General features: G+C 42.9%; 1 non-coding gene across 1 annotated transcript in view; it reads right to left on the bottom strand.

Moving 5' to 3' along the window:
• Positions 1-12,414, bottom strand: part of LOC113266114 (uncharacterized) — a 151,694-nt gene that overhangs the window by 99,616 nt on the left and 39,664 nt on the right. The window lies entirely within an intron of this gene.

Consider the following 12,414-nt stretch of genomic DNA (forward strand, 5'->3'; position numbering starts at 1 on the left):
TGCAGGAGAGAAATCTGGCAGACACCACCTTCACCCAGTGACCAAAATGAACATCCTCAATAATGGGTCAAACGGACACATTGTGCCTCCTCACAGAACGCACTGAGAAGGACACAGTAGCACTTAGGTAGGATTCCTGCCAAGAAGGCATAACCTAAATCTAATCTGAGGGACCATTAGACAAACCCATATTGAGAACTCTTCTGGAAATATATGACCTGTACTCTTCAAAAAAAGAAAGAAAGAAAGAAAATGTCAATGACATGAAACGCAGAAAAAGCCAAGGAATCATTCCAGACTATGCAAACTAAAAAGCCATATAAGTAAACATAATACTTAATCCTCTATTGGATTGTGGGCCAGAAAAGCAAAATTGCTAAAAGGGACACAATTGATGAGATGTGAATAAGATCTGCAGGTTAGATAACAGCATTATATCATTTTCAAAATGTCCTGATCTGATATTTGAACTGTGGTTGTATAAATGACTATCCTTATTCTTAGGGAATATACACTGAAGTATTCAGAAGAAGTATGATGTATGCAACACACTCTGAAATAGTTCAGAGAATGATAAAATATTAACAACTGGTGGATCTGGGTGAAGTGAATAGAGAGGGTTTTTTTTTTTAAAAATCTATTCTTATAACTATTCTATAAGGTTGAAATTATTTCCAAATGGAAAGAAGGAAGGAAGGGAAGGGGGGGAGGGGAGAGAAAAGAGGAGGGAAGGAAAGTGGGGTGAAGGGAAGGGAAGCAAGCAAGCAAGCTAGCTTCAATTGTACTTCGATTAAAAAAAAAAAAAAAGAATTCTAGTCTCCTATCTCAAAGACCCCTGGCCTCTGCCGATGAGGTCACCAGTTGGCCCACTAATGTGTGATCCCTCCCAGAAGCGAAGAGCAAGTGTCAAATGTTCAACTCATAGCCATGACCCCAAACTATTCATGACTTGTTTTGTTATAAAAAAGATAGCAGGAAAAATACTTTTTAAGAAATACAACCCCAAGAACCTTCTGCATGTGTGGCCAAACTTGTTTTCTAGCTAGAAATCTCAGGAGGCTTCCGCAAAGTTCCCCACAGAGCACAGACTGCGGGTTATGGAATCAGAACTAGGCTCGTATCCCTACTTTGCGACTTAAGAGTTACTTAATTTTCTGAGCCTCAGTTTTCCCTTCTGTCAAATGGACATAACTGTGCCTGCCTACATCATACAACTGTGAAAAAGATTAAATAAAATAATAAATATAGATATAATGACATGTGTATATCATCTAAGTTGTGCTAAATTATGTTCAATGTATCTTTTTTTTCCTTTCCCACAAATGACAAGAGTATACCTGATGGTATAAATATCTTTAGGATTAACAACCAATATTCAAACATGAAAAGTAAGTTTTTTTTACTTTCAAGTTAATCAGTGGTAAATAGATTAATTAATATCTATCAACAGGTAAACTAGCCAGAGCTGGAGGCTCAAATCAGAAGAACGAACTGGATAATGATCTAATTGGAAACCAGAAGGTCAGCTGTGCAAACAGCCCCGTGTGGAGGGCACAGACAAGGAGTCCCTTGTTATCACTGTGGCTATTAAAAAGGTACTCAGCATCTCCTTCGGTGCCCAGACAGGCATTCAGAACTTACGACTGGGTTCCAGCCAAATCTCTTGGCCAAAAGCAACACCAACTCACTTGAGATGGTAAAAGCTATCTGTCTACTCTGGAATGTTTAGAATTAAATATAGACATGATGAAATAAACCAAACAACGCTACGAATAGTTTGTTCGTGCATTTAGGAATGATCTGTGTACGTTTTATATTTGAAGTATTTGAAGCGTTTAAGAGATTTTCAGGAATTTGATAGATTTGGCCTTTGATTCTAATTTGAAATATATAACTCAGTAATTTCTTTTAGACCTAGATTTTCAGTGGAAAAATAAAGAGAATTATGCAAAGTTTGTAAGCAAAACTGGAATGTATATGATTAGCTTGAGATGGACCACAATTCATTAACTTAATTAGCTTTTTTAGAGCTGGGAAGCCTTTGGTGGGCAGGTTGGGCAATAGAAGTGTTTTAAGTTATCAGATACACTCAATTTATAAATGCAGTTTAAAATGTTCAAGGGAATTTTAAAGATCGGTAGGGGAAGAAAGGGATAAAGAAAGGGGGGGTAATCAGAAGGGGGAATGAAGCATGACAGACTACGGACTCTGAGAAACAAACTGAGGGCCTCAGAGGGGAGGGGGTGGGGGAATGGGATAGACTGGTGATGGGTAGTAAGGAGGGCACGTATTGCATGGTGCACTGGGTGTTATACGCAACTAATGAATCATCGAACTTTACATCAAAAACCAGGGATGTACTGTGTGGTGACTAACATAATATAATAAAAAAACATTAAAATAAAATAAAAATAAAATAAAAAATAAAGAAAGAAGTAACTTCTTAAAAAAAGTGAAATAAAGCTCTGGTTAACCCTAAAAAAAAAAAATTGAGATGTTAATAACACAGACGGTTTTAGGGAATTTGGTCTGTTTAGCCACTCAATCAAATTACAATCAATACCTCCCTGGATTGATTATATTTATTTTTAAAATAAGAATTATAATTTGAACTTGAAGGCTTAAGCAAAACTAGTTTTATTTTTACTTTTTAACTTTTCTAAATTGAATATTAATTCTAGAATCATGAGGTTTAAATTGCATTTTATATCCACAAAAACATATTGCACAGAAACTACATAACTCACCCGGACAGTGCCAGTTTTAGGTTGATGACTGCTTAGATCTCTGCTGTATTTTGTTTCCTAGGAGAGCTACATATAGAAAATGGAACTGACTCAATTTTAAATTTAAATATTTTTAAACTATTTTAACTCTCAGGAAATGGAGGAAAGGAAATAGGAGGGGAAAAATCCATAATAGGATGATAATTCTAATAACTAAAACTTAGTTTGTCCCTAATATGTACCCTACGCAGCTCTAAGCACTCCACATCTGCTACTATTCACTTAGCCTAAAACCCCATGAACTCTTAGGAATAGAAGAACAACAGAGAAGAGTAAAAGTATTGTGTGGGTTACCCCAATCTAGAAAAGAAAAAAACAAATGAACAAAGAAACAAAGGAAGAAGGAAGGGAGGAAGAGAAGGCGGGAGGGAGGGAGAGAGGGAGGCAGGGAGGGAGGGAGGGAGGGAGGAAAGGAGGGAACTTCAACTAAAATTCAATTTAAAAATAAAAAAACTTCTAGTCTCCTATCTTGAAGCCTTTGAGCCTCTGTCTATGAGGTCACCAGATGGCCCACTAATGTGTGATCCCTCCCAGAGGGGAAGATAGTGTGTGTAAATGTTAAAAAATTATAGGAAAGGGGCGCCTGGGTTGCTTCGTCAGTTAAGCATCCCACTCTTGATTTCTGCTCAGGTCATGATCTCGAGGTTGTGGAATCCAGCCCCACGTCAGGCTCCATGCTGGGCGTAGAGCCTGCTTAAGATTCTCTCTCTCCCTCTCCCCCAGCCCCTCCCCACCCCAACTTGCACACGACCTAAAAAATTCTAGGAAAAATTCTAATGTCAACTTTATAAAGTAGCTCAGTTACAATATGCAGCACCCCGTGACACACTTGTTCATGTATTCATTCACTCTTGCAACTAATATGACCTTCTTACTGGTGTCAGGCTAGCGAGTGGGGAACAGCCTGTCAGGAAGCAGGCCTGGAGGCTGAGCTGACGATCCAAAAGGAGCTGATGGTGCTTGCCTAAGGGTGGTGGCAGTGGAGACGTTGACGGAAGAATAGAATGAAGAATTCTTTAGAAGTTGGAATCCGTATGACTTACTGGAAAGCAGGACGTTGGGGAAAAGGTGGTGTCTTTCCTCAGGTCCTCAAAAAGCAAGGCCTGAGACCAGAGTGAAGATCAAAACAATATATTTGGTAGATGCAAGCCCGAGAGAGTGAGAATGAAGAAAAGTGAAGCGAGCAAGGACAGCTGTGCCAGAACCAGTGAGCTGCGGGGCCGCCCTGGCTCCTGGTTCGTGACAAGATGCAGAAAGCGACAGCAGCTTTCTTAGTGCGCGTGTGTATTCAGCACACAAGACTCCTCAAAAGGGCTGCAAAGAACAAACAGAGCCTGAAGCAATCCACAAAGGAGAGAACGGATAACTCTCACAGGTTATCTTCTATCTTTCATTGCTTTTGAGAGATGTCCATATGGCAATGTCCGACAGGCAGCTGAATGTAGCCGGAGTCTAGAGCTCAAGAGAAAGCCAGGGTATAGAAGGCTGGGTAAGCAGCGTGCGCCGGGATATGCCACCCAGAAACCCCCTCTAGGAATGAAGCACTCACTCTCCCAGCTGCCAGGACTGTTGCCTGCTGGCGGCCCATGGCCAGATCCTTCTCCAAGAATAACCCTTTATCAAAGGAAGCTGCCTTGCCCAAGGGATACACCTGCCGTGTGCGTCCAATGACACAGTGATGTGGGGTTACAGAGGCCTGTCCCCTTTGCCTCAGTTCAGGTCATCTCTGAAAGGCCATGCCAGCTCCAGAGTTCCCTAGAATTGAATGGTGCCCCTGTTGTATCCACATTGCCAATCCCACTCCCAGGGTAGTTTCTAGAGCACCCACCCCATATACCACCTGCATGCACATCTCTGGGTCAGAGTCTCCCAGACAACCTGACCCAAGATGAAGTGGAACCTGAGGAAGTGAGAATTCTAGGTGGACAATTCTTTCAAGAAATTTATCGGGCGCATGGGTGGCTCAGTTGGTTAAGCATCTGCCTTTGGCTCAGGTCAGGATCCCAGAGTCCTGGGATCAAGCCCCACATCTGGCTCCCCGCTCAGCAGGAAGCCTGCTTCTCCCTCTCCCTCTGCCTGTTATTCCACCTGTTTGTGCTCTCTCTCTCTCTCTCGCTCTCTCTCTCTCGGTCAAATAAATAAATAAAGTCTTTTAAAAAAAGAAGCAGCAGCTTATCTGTGACTAGGAAGGAAGATTCCTGCAGAGAGGTACTTTCAAAGGAAGACTTTTTTTTTTTAATTGGAAAACACTAAGCATTTTTATCTGCTGATGGCAAAGAGCCAGTTGAGAGAGAAGAAGGGAAGAGTCTGCATAGAAAAAGGACCCTGAGAAGAGACAGGGTCCAAAATGACAGGTTTTAGAAGGATTGCCTCCGAGAAGAGGGAAGACATTCCCTCTGAAGAGAATGAGGGAGAAGGAGAGGATGAGTATGGATGTAGGAGAATTCATTTTCACTGTAAGGAAGGTTAGATCATCTGCTGAGAGGAAGACGAACTCAGGGAAAGTCGGAAGCCTGAAGACAGTGGAGAACATCAGAAATAGGCACTGAGGCAGTGGCAGGAAAGTTGCCAGGCAGAAATGCCGCGTACTGGCTGAGCAGTGATGAGGGCTGCTTGAGAGTGAGGTCACCAGGAATTTATAGTGGCAATCATCACAGCACTCAACATGGTATGTTATAATTATTCACAGGCCTCTCTCCGCACATATGCCTGACAGGCTGCAGCACCCACTAAATGCTGAAGGAATGAATGGACCCAGTTTAAATGAGCCCTCCAGTCAAAGGGCCTCATCTCCCCCGCCAACACAGTATCATCAGCTAAAACCATATGACAGCTATCCTGGGTCTCTCGCTCTCTGATACCTTTAGTCTCGAGAAACGTTGATGTGGAAAATACGCTTTTGTACAAGTTTATCATATGTTCTATATGTATGCTTGGTAATGCATGTGTGCATTAGACGTTTTCCCAAAGATCACTGGGTAGGACAGGGCAGAGCTCAGGCTAACCCAGGTCACCTGACTCTCTTTCCATATACTGCGCTATGAGATACGCAGTGTGAAACTGCCCATGAGTTCCAGATGATTCGGTAGGCCTTCAATATTTCCTTCCTTCCTTCTTCCCTCCCACCCTCCCTCCTTCCCTTCCTTCATTTCTTCCCTCCCTCCCTCCCACCCTCCTTCCTGACCCCCCCTCCATCTTCCCTTCCTAAGCATGGTAGACCTCTTGGAATGTTTTCTGACCTCCCTACTAAGCTGTCCCCTAGCTTCATTATGTTCAACCCTCATTTGCACATGCTCTTGACACCTGGTGTTTGGTGGCAGAAATGGCTGATAAAATTCCACACTGATTAATTTCATGTTTAATCTAACTGATACTTCTGTAGCCTTTGCAAATAACCTTTTTGAACAAAAACTGCAACGGCTCATTCCAAACCCGATCAAAGAGGTATGCATGACTCACAGCCACTAAATAAACATTGATGCCTGATGGCAGTAATATGGCTATTTATATTCAGAGCCTGATTTAACCAGTGGCATTCCTGTAATAAGATAATAAGCATGAGCTGTTTACTAGAAAAAAAGGAGAGTCTGTGGTGCTGGTGTTCAATAAAATCTCTTAACAGGCAAATGAGTCTCTGAAATTGGTTGGCAAATACATCCAGAATGAGATGTGCTAATTAGTTGCTGTTACTGATTTTCTAAAATAAAGAGTTTAAACTTAAATTAGCCCTGAAATTTAGTACAATAAAAAATGCTGGATGTATGATATCACATTGAAAATCTTATAGATTATGCTTAATATATGTCCAGCAATACAATTAAGAAAAAAAGAACTCTGCACCTAAATCATTAGAATGTAAACAGAGACTAAGAAGAGGTTTTATATGTAGAGAATTATAAGCATAGATATTTGAATCTCAGGTTCAAGGTTTTTTCTATTCAGAGAGCCTTTGTAGGTGACCCTCTTGGCTCTACTGGTAGAGATATCTATTACTATAAGCACTTTAATTTTTAAATAGAAAGAGCAAAGGAATGCAAGAATTATCCTAATAGCATTTGGATACCCTTTAAAAATAGATATCCTATTCAAAATCAAGATCACAGAGATTTGAGGTAAGCACAGAGGAGACAATGGTCTGGATTCAGAAATAAACGCTGAAAGCTTCAAGCTTTGAAGCCTCCCCAACACCTTCCAGCACTGTTTTTCCTCCCTTGAAGGAAGAGCTGCAGGCACCCGTGCATGCTTCCTTCTCTTCCTGCAATCACTCCAGGCAGCCCCTTCTAGGGGATGCTGAGGATGCATCTTCGAACCTCCATTTTCACTGTTTCCTTCACCAAGTTGGAGGGGACTTGCTTCTATCTGGACTTGCAACTTCAAATAGTGAAATGATCTCAGGAGGCAGCCAAATATTTTTTTTTTTAAATCAAATATGGCATCTGAAAAGATGTGGCCAAGTAACGAGAAGATTTGGGTTGTGTCTCCACTGTTTTTGTTTTTTCCTTTTTCCAAAAACCAAATATGAATTCAAGCAATTGCTGTTTGCATTTAGCTGGTGGAGATAATGCTGGCTTTCCCAGAGCACATGGTCATTGTTTGAAAGCCAGCTAGATGAGCAGACGGGCGTGCTCGAGCCCAGAGTAGTCATGCTCCTAAAGCCAGCAATGAGTTAATTTATTCATTTGGGTCTTATTTATCTATAGTTAAACAGACAAAGGTTGATTATTTATTTGCTTTAATTAAGATGTTAGTCTTTATCAGAGTTACTTTAGTCACCAGGGGTAATTGATTATGTACATCTTTGTTTCCATTTCATAGCGGAGCCCTCAGCTCAGGTAGCAACGTTCCCAGCTTTTACTGAGAACTAGAATTATGGAGGACGGTGTCATACAGGCTAACTAATAATTGAAATTACAAATAGAATTCTGAGTCATGAACACGTGGTCTTCACTATATTTTTCAATAGTATTAAAGTTCTCTTGAAACCAGCTCTGGCTAGCTTAAGACAAAAGGGAATTTACTCAAAAGGATATTCATAACCTTATAAGATGTAAGATTGAACAGCCACTCCTCAGACATCAAGAATCACACCAGCTCCAGAGACATGAAAACAAGAGTTTCTGGGCTCCTTCTTCTATTTTTGGAGCTCACCAACTAGCATCTCCTGGTTCCTTTGTCTCTTTTTTTAAGATTCCTTTTTTTTTTTTAAATTTATTTATTAGAGAGAGAGACAGCCAGCGAGAGAGGGAACACAATCAGGGGGAGTGGGAGAGGAAGAAGCAGGCTCCCAGCAGAGGAGCTTGATGTGGGGCTTGATCCCAGAATGCCGGATCACACCCTGAGCCGAAGGCAGATGCTTAACAACTGAGCCACTCAGGCGCCCCTTAAGATTCCATATTCTTAGACAAGAAAATCTGGTGGGTCTAGCTTGACTCAAACAAATGACCTAAACAAATTAGTTATGACTAACAGAAGAGAGGGACAAGGTCACATGATACCCACACACCCTGTGTGGAAGTCTCCAGAGACAGTAAGATGGCTGTCAGCTGGGCAGCAAACCCAACAGTGCTCTACCAGTGGCCCTCCAAGTAATGGTCCTCAGTGTGATGCCAACCCAAGGGGGATAAAGAGCATGCATCAAAATCTAAATCAACATACTGCTTACTTTATCAAGAACGTCTTTCTATTTAAAAAAAAGGTCAGCTGAACTTAAAGGGTATGCTTAGAGATATAGTTTGTTTACATTCTGGTTCATTAGCAGAGTTTGCTGGTAGACAACTGCCTGTGGACCACTCCTTGAGTAGAAGTCTCTTCTCTTCAGTCCTTGTCTGACTTTATGGGATGGTACCAGAGTAATCAAGAACATAGGCTTTGAAGGTGCCTGGGTTTTAGTTCTTGCTCTGCCTAATAGCCAAATGACCTGGGGTAAATAAATAGTCCTAGCCTCATTTTCCTAATCTACACCGGAGATAACAATACTACCAGATTTGTCAGGACTCTTTCAATTATAGGCAGCAGAAATTCAAATCATTACGTCAAACCAGTTGAAATTAATGATGTCCAATCTGAAAAAAAAAAAGTGGCAATTTTATATGGTTCAAACCAATGGCTCAAGCAGAGAGAGATCTTATTGGTTTATGAAACTGGAAAGCATAATAGTGGAGTAGGTACCATATATATCTGAATCTAGGGCTCAAGTGGATGAAGAGAAACTTTGTCCTTGCCAGCAACAAGAATCAGACCATTTGGCATATAAAAACTCTAACTGTCCCTGCCTGGGTCATTCTCCCAACCCCCAGCCCAATCACTATCAAAAAAGACACAAAGTTCCAGGATGGGCCAAGCTTGGGTCATATACTTAGAAGCAGTCGAAGCGCTATGATTAACAGATTGGCAAGCCTGTCGGCTAAACCCTTTCTGTCTTATTTTGTCATAACCCTAATGCCTAGAACCTAATAGGTGCCCCCCAAATTAAGTAAATAAATGATAACGGAAGGGGTATTGTGTAGCCCCTCTAGTCTAAAGAGAGGGCAGACAAGAGCAATAAAATTCCATAATAAATGCCTACATTATATGGATGTTGTAAAGATTAGCTAAGAATGTGACACACATGGGACAGGGCCTGGCACATAATGGCACTTTGATCTACAGCATAGACCAGGTCAGGGGGGAAGCCCACATTTTCCACGTGTGACTTGCACGTAGGCACCCAGGTTTCTCAGTCAACTGAATGAGCTAATAAGTGAACTCATGAATAGACAATGAGAAATCTGGATCCTGTATCTTCCTGTGGAAAATGTTCTTCATCTTACTGCAATTTTGATTTTGTCTGAAGTTTTCCTCTGAATAACCAGACAGGAATCATACAAACAACAGGGCAAAAGCCAACAGGCTTTGAATTACAACTGGAGGCATTTTAGTTAAAGACCTACAGTAAGAAAACCTCCTAGAGTCTGGAAAACAAATCTTCTTCAGTGAAACTTCAAGAAAACAGGCTGGTTTTTATCACAATTCTTCCTGGTGGCAGAAAAGGGACCGGTGACTTTGAAGAGCCCTTGCCCAGCAACTGGCAACATTTGCAGGTCACATTCCAATCCAAGGGAGGGCAAGGGAAGGGGGACGGGAGCAGGAGATACAATCAGAGTGTTTGACTTGGCAGGTGTCCACAAGAGCTCATCTAGCCTAACCCCGGATCTTACTGAAGAGGGAACGGAGGCCTGGAGGAATGAAGGGGCTTGCCTGAGGGTCAAGGCGAGGCCCCTGGGAAGGGACAGAGCTGAGCCCAGATCCACGTCCACTATTCGTCCCCCGCACCACCCCACCCCGCAGGCAGGGGCGGCTCAGCGTGCACCAGTAGTGCCTGGTCCCCCGTGATCAGGTGGACAGGAAAGCAGGGAATGGCAATACTTCAGTGAGAAGTCAGTGAAGACCTCCATGTAGTAAAGGGGCAAAGGATGGGGATGAGCGTGCCCTGAGGAATCATCCGGCTCCCACTTTTGCTCACCAACCCCATGTATTACTAACCTACACCTTTCCACCTGCCACTTGAAGAGAAGCCAAAACATGAACAATATCTTTTTTTGAAAGGACATGTGTCAAGCAATTTGAGCAAATAACAAATTCAGTTATTTTATCAACAGTTCGTTTTCTACAATAAAATTCAGGACAAATGTATCTGACAAAGGATATTGGAGCCTTTTCTGAATAGGAAAAATATACATTTAGGTGCCAAAATACTGACTTTGTGGGTTTAGGAGAAGAACACGCAGGTTTTCTGCAATTGGAACTAATCCGAAATCCAAGACATGTGCTCACTTAGAGGGTAGGGGTGTCACATTAGCGGTGGACCATCCGTTGCCCACCCGATAGCAGTTCTCGCCTCCCTCACTGCCAGAGCTCCCTTATTGTTAGGACTGACAGAATGCCCAGCTTCAGTTTATGACCAGTGAGATGTAAGTAAAAGACATCGAGGCTTTCTAGAAAGCCCCCTTTAAAGGGGCTGACTCAGATGGCAGGCCCCTTCTGTGCCTCTTTCTATATCTTTCAGATGCTGGGATCAAGTGGCTGGAGTTCTAGAAATCATACTATAAACATGGGATGAAGATTCGCCCTAGGGATTGTGGGACGGCGAGCTGCAAAGACCTTGGATCCCCAAAAAGCTCATGGCCCCGCCACACCAGCCCTACACTGCTCACTTCTGGACATCTTAGTAGATGAGACGAAAAGAACATTCCGTGTTGCTTAAATCAATTTTCAGACCGGCCAAGTACAGCTCCTGACTGGTACAAACACACCGCATGCTCTTGGCAAAGTTCAGCTCTTTAGCCCCTTCATGCCTCAGTTTCTTCCTCTTTGAAATTGAGTAAGAGTATGAACCAGCTTTAAAGAACACATAATACAGTGATTTTAATATTCTGCTTACTGAAGCCCTAGAAAATTTCTGGAGGTAGTCCAAAGGAGTAAGGGGTAAGTAGATGGGTATCGAATGCTCAATATTCAATCAGAACAATTCCTCTATTTGATTTTTATATTGAGTTTCCAAGTAAGATTTCATTTGGAGGGGGGAAAAGAATTTAAAGGCCAAAAGAATTTGAAAATCACTGGCATGGAAAAACGTTTAGTCCTTTGTATTGAGAAGGACACGGGGCGTACCGCTGCTCGAGACTATTCTTTTCTAACATCGCCCATGGATCTGATGATGCCAGTTCCAAGCTTCTTGAGACCAATATCTCACACCTGTAGACCAGCCTAAAGGAGCAGTGGGGGGCCACGGAGCAGCGCAGAATGCCCTGATGCGTGTAGGAATAAATCGGTCACCCCCGACACCTTCAAGCTGCGCTCTAACCCTCTGAAGAATAACTAACGAGCCGGAGAGCCATGTACAGCTGCACTCTGAGGTGGTACATAGACACTGGAGGAGTCTAGGGAGCTGTGTCCATAAGGAAGGCATTTTGTCACTCACTGGCTCTTGTTACCTCCCATAGCCCTGACCACCCTAACCCACACCCTTAGTGTACTTCTTTATTCAAGGGTTCAGTAGTCTTCCACATGGGAAAAAGTTCCCAACTGAGATTTTGGGAAGGGGAAAGGAAACCGGAACCGGAACAGGAACGGGGAAAGGGGAACGGGGAACAGGGAAGGGGAAGGGAAGGGGAAGGGGAGGGGAGGCAGGGAGTTTCACACAACTGACTTCTAATCACACTATCTCTTAGCAGAACATCTTACCTGGGCCTTGGAGAAAGAGCTAAACTACGAAGATCTTGGGATCTTGGAAATCAGAATCCGTCTGGCTGAACCCCTCATCCATCCACAGAAATCGCTTCAAATCCCCAAACATGATACACACAAGGCTCGTTGGTTATAGAAGGCTCCTCTGCACACCATGCCACCTCAAATAATAAGCAGCAGCGGAGGGCTGAGGACCGGCACCCGCTCCACCAGAGGTCCTGGAGCCGTCCCAGCCCCTGACTCCAAATTCTCCTTCCCAACCGACTTGATTTCAACTTTGACTTGCCAATCAAGCTGCAGCTTATCCTACTCAAGTCCTTGGCTCTGTTTCTCTGAACATGATCATTGCCCGTCTGTTCCTCTCACTTTGTTGGGGTCATGTCCCATTGCTGAGCCCCCAGGC

The sequence above is a fragment of the Ursus arctos genome, unplaced genomic scaffold (assembly GCF_023065955.2).
Source record: "Ursus arctos isolate Adak ecotype North America unplaced genomic scaffold, UrsArc2.0 scaffold_37, whole genome shotgun sequence".
In the NCBI taxonomy this organism is placed as follows: domain Eukaryota; kingdom Metazoa; phylum Chordata; class Mammalia; order Carnivora; family Ursidae; genus Ursus; species Ursus arctos.